Raw genomic sequence first — 13,619 nt, 5'->3', positions numbered from 1 at the left:
CGCTCCCAAACGCTCTAAAGCCTTATACCGGCAAGCCCTCACCGGGTAGATCTCTGGCTCCCAGGAAAAGCCAAATACTGAGCATGCAAGCACTAGGATCACAGAGAGAGAGAGAGAGACAGAGAGCGTCAGAGAGCTGTTGTCTTGTTAAAGGCCTGAAACGGCTAGTGCCTAAGAGGGTCTGGACTTTCAGTTGTGACTGATTGTGAGAGGGGAAGATAAAGATTTTCTGCACCCAGCATGCCTTGCGATATACTTAGGCAAATGAGGTGAGAGCCCGACCAATCCCACGTCACTTCTCTGAATGCCTCCTCATCTGCATAAAGAGAACACTTTCACAAAGGAGCAGAGTGGCGCAGCGGAAGCGTGCTGGGCCCATAACCCAGAGGTCGATGGATCGAAACCATCCTCTGCTAATTTTGCTTGATTTTCCTTCCAAGGACCAAGCTGTCATTTCCACATAGCCAGAAAGGAAAAGTGCAAGCTTGTGCCAGCTATGTGAGAAAAGACTTCTCAACTATTCGTGTCTGTGTAATACAAGAGTGATCGTGAAAGGTACAACCCTGTACTTTGAAAGTAAAGACACACAATTATAACCATAAATGACTGACTGGTGGGAGCTTCACACAACTTTCTGGGCATGCTTTGAATTTCATTCTTCCCTTTTTGTTCTGCTCTTATCTATCTCCTGGGCATTTCATGGAATGTTCTCTTTCTCTTCCCTGCTTTGCTTCCCATGCTGCCTATATATGCTCATTTCTACTATTTGTACTGTTGCTTTTCATTTCTTCTCTTCTGCACAACTTTGTCCTTGGTTTCAATCCCCAGTTCCTTACCCTCTGCAAAAAACGTTCTACTGCTTCTCATGTTGGTATCTAAACCAAATGCACCATTGAAGCTGGTGCAAGATAGTCATTGATTTCTGCAACGTAATATTTAGAACCGAGAGCTAACACATCAGAGGGCGTTGGTGGTATAGTGGTGAGCATAGCTGCTTCCCAAGCAGTTGACCCGGGTTCGATTCCCAGCCAACGCACTGAAAATACTTATATATTCTGCAAGCAGGATATATTGTAATGCAACATGTCACAAAATGGAAATTTCACGAACAGATTAATCAGCCATATATAAAAAAATAAACAAATACGTGGGCAAACATCTCAATCGCACCTTCTGCTACATACATTGTCCTAATATATGATAAGTTTCATAAAGCAGAGTCACAACACACATGTGCTGGTAATAAATTTGTTACAGTGGGCAAACAATGGAAGGGCTGAGGCCCGACCAGACATTGTAACTCCAGCATCTCTATGTTAAAAAGCATTTCTAGGCAATATCTAGCCTCTGAAAAAATATGCAAGATCCACCGATAAATCTGGCAAAAGTCCCTAACATTTTGTGCATACTTGTGCTCTCACCTGAATGTAGCGCCACCTTGTAGCTGTCGAAGGAAACTGCTGCTCACAAAATGTTTTATCAGAAGGCAAGTTGAGAGGAATCCAAGAGTCAGATGTCCATGGAAAGGACCACTCACTGAAGCAGGAATGTTGGAGGCTTCATATTCGCATAGTTTCCTGTCCAACGTCCACAACGCTCCCAAACGCTCAAAAGCCTCACACCGGGCAAGCCCTCACCGGGTATATCTCTGGCTCCAAGGTAAAGCCAAATCCTGAGCATGCTAGTGCTAGGATCACAGAGCGAGAGAGAGATGGTTCAAGAGCTACTGTCTTGATAAAGGCCTGAAACGGCTAGTGCCTAAGAGTGTCTGACTTTCAGTTATGACTGATTGTGAGAGGGGAAGATGAAGTTTTTCTGCACCCAGCATGCCTTGGGATATACTTATGCAAATGAGGTGAGAGCCAGACCAATCCCATGCTACTCTGCCTAATGCTCCTTATCTGCATAAAAAGAACACTTTCACAACGGAGCAGAGTGGCGCAGCGGAAGCGTGCTGGGCCCATAACCCAGAGGTCGATGGATCGAAACCATCCTCTGCTAATTTTGCTTGATTTTACTTCCAAGGACCAAGCTGTCATTTCCACGCTACCAGCAAGGAAAAGCGCAAGCTTGTGCCAGCTATGTGAGAAAAGACTTCTCAACTATCTGTGTCTGCTGAAATACAAGAGAGGGATCGTCAAAAGCTCCACACTGTACTTTGAAAGTAAAGGCACACAATAATAAGCATGAATGACTGGTGGGACCTTCAAACACTTTTATGTGGAGGCTTTGAATTTCATTCTTCCCTTTTTTGTTCTGCTCTTATCTATCTCCTGGGCATTTCATGGAATGTTCTCTATTTCTCTTCCCTGCTTTGCTTCCCATGCTGCCTCTATGTGTTCATATCTATTATTTGTATTGCTGCTTTCCATTCTTCTCTTCTGCACAGCTTTGTCCTTGGTTTCAATCCCAGTTCCTTACCCTCTACAAAAACTTTCTATTGCTTTTCATGTTGGTATCTAAACCAAATGCACCATTGAAGCTGGTGCATGATAGTCATTGAACTCAGGGTCCTAATGTTTAGAACCGAGAGCACAAAGATCAGAGGGCGTTGGTGGTATAGTGGTGAGCATAGCTGCCTTCCAAGCAGTTGACCCGGGTTCGATTCCCGGCCAACGCAGTACAAATACTTATATATTCTGCAAGCAGGATATATTTTAAAGCAACATTTCACAAAATGGTAATATAATTAAGAGGTTAATCAGCCATTATATAAAAAATAAACAAATATGTAGGCAAGCATTTCGATCGCCCCTTCTGCTATATTCATTGTCCTAATATATGATAAGTTTCATAAAGCAGAGTCACCACTCACATGTACTGGTAAAAAAATATGTTACAGTGGGCAGACAATGAAAGGGCTGAGGCCCGACCAGACATTTTAACTCCAGCATCTCTATGTTAAAAAGCATTTCCTAGGCAATATTTAGCCTCTGAAAAAAATATGCAAGGTCCAGCAATAAATCTGGCAAAAGTCCCCAACATTTTGTGCATACTTGTGCCCTCACCTGAATGTAGCACCACCTTGTAGCCGTCGGAGGTAACTGCAGCTCACAAAATGTTTCATCAGAGGGCAAGTTTAGAGGAATCCAAAAGGCAGATGTCCATGGAAAGAGCCTCCGACTGCAGCAGGAAGTTTGGATGCTTCAAATTTGCATAGCTTCCAGTCCAACGTCCTCTCATGTACCGAACGCTCCCAAACGCTCTAAAGCCTTATACCGGCAAGGCCTCACCGGGTAGATCTCTGGCTCCCAGGAAAAGCCAAATACTGAGCATGCAAGCACTAGGATCACAGAGAGAGAGAGAGAGACAGAGAGCGTCAGAGAGCTGTTGTCTTGTTAAAGGCCTGAAACGGCTAGTGCCTAAGAGGGTCTGGACTTTCAGTTGTGACTGATTGTGAGAGGGGAAGATAAAGATTTTCTGCACCCAGCATGCCTTGCGATATACTTAGGCAAATGAGGTGAGAGCCCGACCAATCCCACGTCACTTCTCTGAATGCCTCCTCATCTGCATAAAGAGAACACTTTCACAAAGGAGCAGAGTGGCGCAGCGGAAGCGTGCTGGGCCCATAACCCAGAGGTCGATGGATCGAAACCATCCTCTGCTAATTTTGCTTGATTTTCCTTCCAAGGACCAAGCTGTCATTTCCACATAGCCAGAAAGGAAAAGTGCAAGCTTGTGCCAGCTATGTGAGAAAAGACTTCTCAACTATTCGTGTCTGTGTAATACAAGAGTGATCGTGAAAGGTACAACCCTGTACTTTGAAAGTAAAGACACACAATTATAACCATAAATGACTGACTGGTGGGAGCTTCACACAACTTTCTGGGCATGCTTTGAATTTCATTCTTCCCTTTTTGTTCTGCTCTTATCTATCTCCTGGGCATTTCATGGAATGTTCTCTTTCTCTTCCCTGCTTTGCTTCCCATGCTGCCTATATATGCTCATTTCTACTATTTGTACTGTTGCTTTTCATTTCTTCTCTTCTGCACAACTTTGTCCTTGGTTTCAATCCCCAGTTCCTTACCCTCTGCAAAAAACGTTCTACTGCTTCTCATGTTGGTATCTAAACCAAATGCACCATTGAAGCTGGTGCAAGATAGTCATTGATTTCTGCAACGTAATATTTAGAACCGAGAGCTAACACATCAGAGGGCGTTGGTGGTATAGTGGTGAGCATAGCTGCTTCCCAAGCAGTTGACCCGGGTTCGATTCCCAGCCAACGCACTGAAAATACTTATATATTCTGCAAGCAGGATATATTGTAATGCAACATGTCACAAAATGGAAATTTCACGAACAGATTAATCAGCCATATATAAAAAAATAAACAAATACGTGGGCAAACATCTCAATCGCACCTTCTGCTACATACATTGTCCTAATATATGATAAGTTTCATAAAGCAGAGTCACAACACACATGTGCTGGTAATAAATTTGTTACAGTGGGCAAACAATGGAAGGGCTGAGGCCCGACCAGACATTGTAACTCCAGCATCTCTATGTTAAAAAGCATTTCTAGGCAATATCTAGCCTCTGAAAAAATATGCAAGATCCACCGATAAATCTGGCAAAAGTCCCTAACATTTTGTGCATACTTGTGCTCTCACCTGAATGTAGCGCCACCTTGTAGCTGTCGAAGGAAACTGCTGCTCACAAAATGTTTTATCAGAAGGCAAGTTGAGAGGAATCCAAGAGTCAGATGTCCATGGAAAGAACCACTCACTGAAGCAGGAATGTTGGAGGCTTCATATTCGCATAGTTTCCTGTCCAACGTCCACTCACGTCCCGAACGCTCCCAAACGCTCAAAAGCCTCACACCAGGCAAGCCCTCACCGGGTATATCTCTGGCTCCAAGGTAAAGCCAAATCCTGAGCATGCTAGTGCTAGGATCACAGAGCGAGAGAGAGATGGTTCAAGAGCTACTGTCTTGATAAAGGCCTGAAACGGCTAGTGCCTAAGAGTGTCTGACTTTCAGTTATTACTGATTGTGAGAGGGGAAGATGAAGTTTTTCTGCACCCAGCATGCCTTGGGATATACTTATGCAAATGAGGTGAGAGCCAGACCAATCCCATGCTACTCTGCCTAATGCTCCTTATCTGCATAAAAAGAACACTTTCACAACGGAGCAGAGTGGCGCAGCGGAAGCGTGCTGGGCCCATAACCCAGAGGTCGATGGATCGAAACCATCCTCTGCTAATTTTGCTTGATTTTACTTCCAAGGACCAAGCTGTCATTTCCACGCTACCAGCAAGGAAAAGCGCAAGCTTGTGCCAGCTATGTGAGAAAAGACTTCTCAACTATCTGTGTCTGCTGAAATACAAGAGAGGGATCGTCAAAAGCTCCACACTGTACTTTGAAAGTAAAGGCACACAATAATAAGCATGAATGACTGGTGGGACCTTCAAACACTTTTATGTGGAGGCTTTGAATTTCATTCTTCCCTTTTTTGTTCTGCTCTTATCTATCTCCTGGGCATTTCATGGAATGTTCTCTATTTCTCTTCCCTGCTTTGCTTCCCATGCTGCCTCTATGTGTTCATATCTATTATTTGTATTGCTGCTTTCCATTCTTCTCTTCTGCACAGCTTTGTCCTTGGTTTCAATCCCAGTTCCTTACCCTCTACAAAAACTTTCTATTGCTTTTCATGTTGGTATCTAAACCAAATGCACCATTGAAGCTGGTGCATGATAGTCATTGAACTCAGGGTCCTAATGTTTAGAACCGAGAGCGCAAAGATCAGAGGGCGTTGGTGGTATAGTGGTGAGCATAGCTGCCTTCCAAGCAGTTGACCCGGGTTCGATTCCCGGCCAACGCAGTACAAATACTTATATATTCTGCAAGCAGGATATATTTTAAAGCAACATTTCACAAAATGGTAATATAATTAAGAGGTTAATCAGCCATTATATAAAAAATAAACAAATATGTAGGCAAGCATTTCGATCGCCCCTTCTGCTATATTCATTGTCCTAATATATGATAAGTTTCATAAAGCAGAGTCACCACTCACATGTACTGGTAAAAAAATATGTTACAGTGGGCAGACAATGAAAGGGCTGAGGCCCGACCAGACATTTTAACTCCAGCATCTCTATGTTAAAAAGCATTTCCTAGGCAATATTTAGCCTCTGAAAAAAATATGCAAGATCCAGCAATAAATCTGGCAAAAGTCCCCAACATTTTGTGCATACTTGTGCCCTCACCTGAATGTAGCACCACCTTGTAGCCGTCGGAGGTAACTGCAGCTCACAAAATGTTTCATCAGAGGGCAAGTTTAGAGGAATCCAAAAGGCAGATGTCCATGGAAAGAGCCTCCGACTGCAGCAGGAAGTTTGGATGCTTCAAATTTGCATAGCTTCCAGTCCAACGTCCTCTCATGTACCGAACGCTCCCAAACGCTCTAAAGCCTTATACCGGCAAGCCCTCACCGGGTAGATCTCTGGCTCCCAGGTAAAGCCAAATACTGAGCATGCAAGCACTAGGATCACAGAGAGAGAGAGAGACAGAGAGCGTCGGAGAGCTGTTGTCTTGTTAAAGGCCTGAAACGGCTAGTGAATAAGAGGGTCTGGACTTTCAGTTGTGACTGATTGTGAGAGGGGAAGATAAAGATTTTCTGCACCCAGCATGCCTTGCGATATACTTAGGCAAATGAGGTGAGAGCCCGACCAATCCCACGTCACTTCTCTGAATGCCTCCTCATCTGCATAAACAGAACACTTTCACAAAGGAGCAGAGTGGCGCAGCGGAAGCGTGCTGGGCCCATAACCCAGAGGTCGATGGATCGAAACCATCCTCTGCTAATTTTGCTTGATTTTCCTTCCAAGGACCAAGCTGTCATTTCCACATAGCCAGAAAGGAAAAGTGCAAGCTTGTACCAGCTATGTGAGAAAAGACTTCTCAACTATTCGTGTCTGTGTAATACAAGAGTGATCGTGAAAGGTACAACCCTGTACTTTGAAAGTAAAGACACACAATTATAACCATAAATGACTGGTGGGAGCTTCACACAACTTTCTGGGCATGCTTTGAATTTCATTCTTCCCTTTTTGTTCTGCTCTTATCTATCTCCTGGGCATTTCATGGAATGTTCTCTTTCTCTTCCCTGCTTTGCTTCCCATGCTGCCTATATATGCTCATTTCTACTATTTGTATTGTTGCTTTTCATTTCTTCTCTTCTGCACAACTTTGTCCTTGGTTTCAATCCCCAGTTCCTTACCCTCTGCAAAAAACGTTCTACTGCTTCTCATGTTGGTATCTAAACCAAATGCACCATTGAAGCTGGTGCAAGATAGTCATTGATTTCTGCAACGTAATATTTAGAACCGAGAGCTAACACATCAGAGGGCGTTGGTGATATAGTGGTGAGCATAGCTGCTTCCCAAGCAGTTGACCCGGGTTCGATTCCCGGCCAACGCACTGAAAATACTTATATATTCTGCAAGCAGGATATATTGTAATGCAACATGTCACAAAATGGAAATTTCACGAACAGATTAATCAGCCATATATAAAAAAATAAACAAATACGTGGGCAAACATCTCAATTGCACCTTCTGCTACATACATTGTCCTAATATATGATAAGTTTCATAAAGCAGAGTCACAACACACATGTGCTGGTAATAAATTTGTTACAGTGGGCAAACAATGGAAGGGCTGAGGCCCGACCAGACATTGTAACTCCAGCATCTCTATGTTAAAAAGCATTTCTAGGCAATATCTAGCCTCTGAAAAAAATATGCAAGATCCACCGATAAATCTGGCAAAAGTCCCTAACATTTTGTGCATACTTGTGCTCTCACCTGAATGTAGCGCCACCTTGTAGCTGTCGAAGGAAACTGCTGCTCACAAAATGTTTTATCAGAAGGCAAGTTGAGAGGAATCCAAGAGTCAGATGTCCATGGAAAGAACCACTCACTGAAGCAGGAATGTTGGAGGCTTCATATTCGCATAGTTTCCTGTCCAACGTCCACAACGCTCCCAAACGCTCAAAAGCCTCACACCGGGCAAGCCCTCACCGGGTATATCTCTGGCTCCAAGGTAAAGCCAAATCCTGAGCATGCTAGTGCTAGGATCACAGAGCGAGAGAGAGATGGTTCAAGAGCTACTGTCTTGATAAAGGCCTGAAACGGCTAGTGCCTAAGAGTGTCTGACTTTCAGTTATGACTGATTGTGAGAGGGGAAGATGAAGTTTTTCTGCACCCAGCATGCCTTGGGATATACTTATGCAAATGAGGTGAGAGCCAGACCAATCCCATGCTACTCTGCCTAATGCTCCTTATCTGCATAAAAAGAACACTTTCACAACGGAGCAGAGTGGCGCAGCGGAAGCGTGCTGGGCCCATAACCCAGAGGTCGATGGATCGAAACCATCCTCTGCTAATTTTGCTTGATTTTACTTCCAAGGACCAAGCTGTCATTTCCACGCTACCAGCAAGGAAAAGCGCAAGCTTGTGCCAGCTATGTGAGAAAAGACTTCTCAACTATCTGTGTCTGCTGAAATACAAGAGAGGGATCGTCAAAAGCTCCACACTGTACTTTGAAAGTAAAGGCACACAATAATAAGCATGAATGACTGGTGGGACCTTCAAACACTTTTATGTGGAGGCTTTGAATTTCATTCTTCCCTTTTTTGTTCTGCTCTTATCTATCTCCTGGGCATTTCATGGAATGTTCTCTATTTCTCTTCCCTGCTTTGCTTCCCATGCTGCCTCTATGTGTTCATATCTATTATTTGTATTGCTGCTTTCCATTCTTCTCTTCTGCACAGCTTTGTCCTTGGTTTCAATCCCAGTTCCTTACCCTCTACAAAAACTTTCTATTGCTTTTCATGTTGGTATCTAAACCAAATGCACCATTGAAGCTGGTGCATGATAGTCATTGAACTCAGGGTCCTAATGTTTAGAACCGAGAGCACAAAGATCAGAGGGCGTTGGTGGTATAGTGGTGAGCATAGCTGCCTTCCAAGCAGTTGACCCGGGTTCAATTCCCGGCCAACGCAGTACAAATACTTATATATTCTGCAAGCAGGATATATTTTAAAGCAACATTTCACAAAATGGTAATATAATTAAGAGGTTAATCAGCCATTATATAAAAAATAAACAAATATGTAGGCAAGCATTTCGATCGCCCCTTCTGCTATATTCATTGTCCTAATATATGATAAGTTTCATAAAGCAGAGTCACCACTCACATGTACTGGTAAAAAAATATGTTACAGTGGGCAGACAATGAAAGGGCTGAGGCCCGACCAGACATTTTAACTCCAGCATCTCTATGTTAAAAAGCATTTCCTAGGCAATATTTAGCCTCTGAAAAAAATATGCAAGGTCCAGCAATAAATCTGGCAAAAGTCCCCAACATTTTGTGCATACTTGTGCCCTCACCTGAATGTAGCACCACCTTGTAGCCGTCGGAGGTAACTGCAGCTCACAAAATGTTTCATCAGAGGGCAAGTTTAGAGGAATCCAAAAGGCAGATGTCCATGGAAAGAGCCTCCGACTGCAGCAGGAAGTTTGGATGCTTCAAATTTGCATAGCTTCCAGTCCAACGTCCTCTCATGTACCGAACGCTCCCAAACGCTCTAAAGCCTTATACCGGCAAGCCCTCACCGGGTAGATCTCTGGCTCCCAGGAAAAGCCAAATACTGAGCATGCAAGCACTAGGATCACAGAGAGAGAGAGAGACAGAGAGCGTCAGAGAGCTGTTGTCTTGTTAAAGGCCTGAAACGGCTAGTGCCTAAGAGGGTCTGGACTTTCAGTTGTGACTGATTGTGAGAGGAGAAGATAAAGATTTTCTGCACCCAGCATGCCTTGCGATATACTTAGGCAAATGAGGTGAGAGCCCGACCAATCCCACGTCACTTCTCTGAATGCCTCCTCATCTGCATAAAGAGAACACTTTCACAAAGGAGCAGAGTGGCGCAGCGGAAGCGTGCTGGGCCCATAACCCAGAGGTCGATGGATCGAAACCATCCTCTGCTAATTTTGCTTGATTTTCCTTCCAAGGACCAAGCTGTCATTTCCACATAGCCAGAAAGGAAAAGTGCAAGCTTGTGCCAGCTATGTGAGAAAAGACTTCTCAACTATTCGTGTCTGTGTAATACAAGAGTGATCGTGAAAGGTACAACCCTGTACTTTGAAAGTAAAGACACACAATTATAACCATAAATGACTGACTGGTGGGAGCTTCACACAACTTTCTGGGCATGCTTTGAATTTCATTCTTCCCTTTTTGTTCTGCTCTTATCTATCTCCTGGGCATTTCATGGAATGTTCTCTTTCTCTTCCCTGCTTTGCTTCCCATGCTGCCTATATATGCTCATTTCTACTATTTGTACTGTTGCTTTTCATTTCTTCTCTTCTGCACAACTTTGTCCTTGGTTTCAATCCCCAGTTCCTTACCCTCTGCAAAAAACGTTCTACTGCTTCTCATGTTGGTATCTAAACCAAATGCACCATTGAAGCTGGTGCAAGATAGTCATTGATTTCTGCAACGTAATATTTAGAACCGAGAGCTAACACATCAGAGGGCGTTGGTGGTATAGTGGTGAGCATAGCTGCTTCCCAAGCAGTTGACCCGGGTTCGATTCCCGGCCAACGCACTGAAAATACTTATATATTCTGCAAGCAGGATATATTGTAATGCAACATGTCACAAAATGGAAATTTCACGAACAGATTAATCAGCCATATATAAAAAAATAAACAAATACGTGGGCAAACATCTCAATCGCACCTTCTGCTACATACATTGTCCTAATATATGATAAGTTTCATAAAGCAGAGTCACAACACACATGTGCTGGTAATAAATTTGTTACAGTGGGCAAACAATGGAAGGGCTGAGGCCCGACCAGACATTGTAACTCCAGCATCTCTATGTTAAAAAGCATTTCTAGGCAATATCTAGCCTCTGAAAAAATATGCAAGATCCACCGATAAATCTGGCAAAAGTCCCTAACATTTTGTGCATACTTGTGCTCTCACCTGAATGTAGCGCCACCTTGTAGCTGTCGAAGGAAACTGCTGCTCACAAAATGTTTTATCAGAAGGCAAGTTGAGAGGAATCCAAGAGTCAGATGTCCATGGAAAGAACCACTCACTGAAGCAGGAATGTTGGAGGCTTCATATTCGCATAGTTTCCTGTCCAACGTCCACTCACGTCCCGAACGCTCCCAAACGCTCAAAAGCCTCACACCGGGCAAGCCCTCACCGGGTATATCTCTGGCTCCAAGGTAAAGCCAAATCCTGAGCATGCTAGTGCTAGGATCACAGAGCGAGAGAGAGATGGTTCAAGAGCTACTGTCTTGATAAAGGCCTGAAACGGCTAGTGCCTAAGAGTGTCTGACTTTCAGTTATGACTGATTGTGAGAGGGGAAGATGAAGTTTTTCTGCACCCAGCATGCCTTGGGATATACTTATGCAAATGAGGTGAGAGCCAGACCAATCCCATGCTACTCTGCCTAATGCTCCTTATCTGCATAAAAAGAACACTTTCACAACGGAGCAGAGTGGCGCAGCGGAAGCGTGCTGGGCCCATAACCCAGAGGTCGATGGATCGAAACCATCCTCTGCTAATTTTGCTTGATTTTACTTCCAAGGACCAAGCTGTCATTTCCACGCTACCAGCAAGGAAAAGCGCAAGCTTGTGCCAGCTATGTGAGAAAAGACTTCTCAACTATCTGTGTCTGCTGAAATACAAGAGAGGGATCGTCAAAAGCTCCACACTGTACTTTGAAAGTAAAGGCACACAATAATAAGCATGAATGACTGGTGGGACCTTCAAACACTTTTATGTGGAGGCTTTGAATTTCATTCTTCCCTTTTTTGTTCTGCTCTTATCTATCTCCTGGGCATTTCATGGAATGTTCTCTATTTCTCTTCCCTGCTTTGCTTCCCATGCTGCCTCTATGTGTTCATATCTATTATTTGTATTGCTGCTTTCCATTCTTCTCTTCTGCACAGCTTTGTCCTTGGTTTCAATCCCAGTTCCTTACCCTCTACAAAAACTTTCTATTGCTTTTCATGTTGGTATCTAAACCAAATGCACCATTGAAGCTGGTGCATGATAGTCATTGAACTCAGGGTCCTAATGTTTAGAACCGAGAGCACAAAGATCAGAGGGCGTTGGTGGTATAGTGGTGAGCATAGCTGCCTTCCAAGCAGTTGACCCGGGTTCGATTCCCGGCCAACGCAGTACAAATACTTATATATTCTGCAAGCAGGATATATTTTAAAGCAACATTTCACAAAATGGTAATATAATTAAGAGGTTAATCAGCCATTATATAAAAAATAAACAAATATGTAGGCAAGCATTTCGATCGCCCCTTCTGCTATATTCATTGTCCTAATATATGATAAGTTTCATAAAGCAGAGTCACCACTCACATGTACTGGTAAAAAAATATGTTACAGTGGGCAGACAATGAAAGGGCTGAGGCCCGACCAGACATTTTAACTCCAGCATCTCTATGTTAAAAAGCATTTCCTAGGCAATATTTAGCCTCTGAAAAAAATATGCAAGGTCCAGCAATAAATCTGGCAAAAGTCCCCAACATTTTGTGCATACTTGTGCCCTCACCTGAATGTAGCACCACCTTGTAGCCGTCGGAGGTAACTGCAGCTCACAAAATGTTTCATCAGAGGGCAAGTTTAGAGGAATCCAAAAGGCAGATGTCCATGGAAAGAGCCTCCGACTGCAGCAGGAAGTTTGGATGCTTCAAATTTGCATAGCTTCCAGTCCAACGTCCTCTCATGTACCGAACGCTCCCAAACGCTCTAAAGCCTTATACCGGCAAGCCCTCACCGGGTAGATCTCTGGCTCCCAGGAAAAGCCAAATACTGAGCATGCAAGCACTAGGATCACAGAGAGAGAGAGAGAGACAGAGAGCGTCAGAGAGCTGTTGTCTTGTTAAAGGCCTGAAACGGCTAGTGCCTAAGAGGGTCTGGACTTTCAGTTGTGACTGATTGTGAGAGGGGAAGATAAAGATTTTCTGCACCCAGCATGCCTTGCGATATACTTAGGCAAATGAGGTGAGAGCCCGACCAATCCCACGTCACTTCTCTGAATGCCTCCTCATCTGCATAAAGAGAACACTTTCACAAAGGAGCAGAGTGGCGCAGCGGAAGCGTGCTGGGCCCATAACCCAGAGGTCGATGGATCGAAACCATCCTCTGCTAATTTTGCTTGATTTTCCTTCCAAGGACCAAGCTGTCATTTCCACATAGCCAGAAAGGAAAAGTGCAAGCTTGTGCCAGCTATGTGAGAAAAGACTTCTCAACTATTCGTGTCTGTGTAATACAAGAGTGATCGTGAAAGGTACAACCCTGTACTTTGAAAGTAAAGACACACAATTATAACCATAAATGACTGACTGGTGGGAGCTTCACACAACTTTCTGGGCATGCTTTGAATTTCATTCTTCCCTTTTTGTTCTGCTCTTATCTATCTCCTGGGCATTTCATGGAATGTTCTCTTTCTCTTCCCTGCTTTGCTTCCCATGCTGCCTATATATGCTCATTTCTACTATTTGTACTGTTGCTTTTCATTTCTTCTCTTCTGCACAACTTTGTCCTTGGTTTCAATCCCCAGTTCCTTACCCTCTG

At 43.8% G+C, this 13,619-nt stretch overlaps 6 non-coding genes across 6 annotated transcripts; all 6 read left to right on the top strand.

Annotated features, from left to right (window-relative positions):
- The first annotated feature begins 2,548 nt into the window (after positions 1-2,548).
- On the top strand, positions 2,549-2,620 carry TRNAG-UCC (transfer RNA glycine (anticodon UCC)). The gene has a single exon. It is a non-coding gene; the product is annotated as a tRNA-Gly (tRNA).
- A 3,129-nt stretch (positions 2,621-5,749) lies between these two features.
- Positions 5,750-5,821, top strand: TRNAG-UCC (transfer RNA glycine (anticodon UCC)). Its single transcript has one exon. It is a non-coding gene; the product is annotated as a tRNA-Gly (tRNA).
- Positions 5,822-7,350: 1,529 nt separating this feature from the next.
- Positions 7,351-7,422, top strand: TRNAG-CCC (transfer RNA glycine (anticodon CCC)). The gene has a single exon. It is a non-coding gene; the product is annotated as a tRNA-Gly (tRNA).
- Positions 7,423-8,935: 1,513 nt separating this feature from the next.
- TRNAG-UCC (transfer RNA glycine (anticodon UCC)) lies at positions 8,936-9,007 on the top strand. Its single transcript has one exon. It is a non-coding gene; the product is annotated as a tRNA-Gly (tRNA).
- A 1,533-nt stretch (positions 9,008-10,540) lies between these two features.
- On the top strand, positions 10,541-10,612 carry TRNAG-CCC (transfer RNA glycine (anticodon CCC)). The gene has a single exon. It is a non-coding gene; the product is annotated as a tRNA-Gly (tRNA).
- Positions 10,613-12,134: 1,522 nt separating this feature from the next.
- Positions 12,135-12,206, top strand: TRNAG-UCC (transfer RNA glycine (anticodon UCC)). Its single transcript has one exon. It is a non-coding gene; the product is annotated as a tRNA-Gly (tRNA).
- The last annotated feature ends 1,413 nt before the right edge of the window (positions 12,207-13,619 follow it).

This window comes from Lissotriton vulgaris, chromosome 9 (assembly GCF_964263255.1).
Source record: "Lissotriton vulgaris chromosome 9, aLisVul1.2, whole genome shotgun sequence".
In the NCBI taxonomy this organism is placed as follows: Eukaryota; Metazoa; Chordata; class Amphibia; order Caudata; family Salamandridae; genus Lissotriton; species Lissotriton vulgaris.
This window is presented reverse-complemented; position numbering and strand designations above follow the sequence as displayed.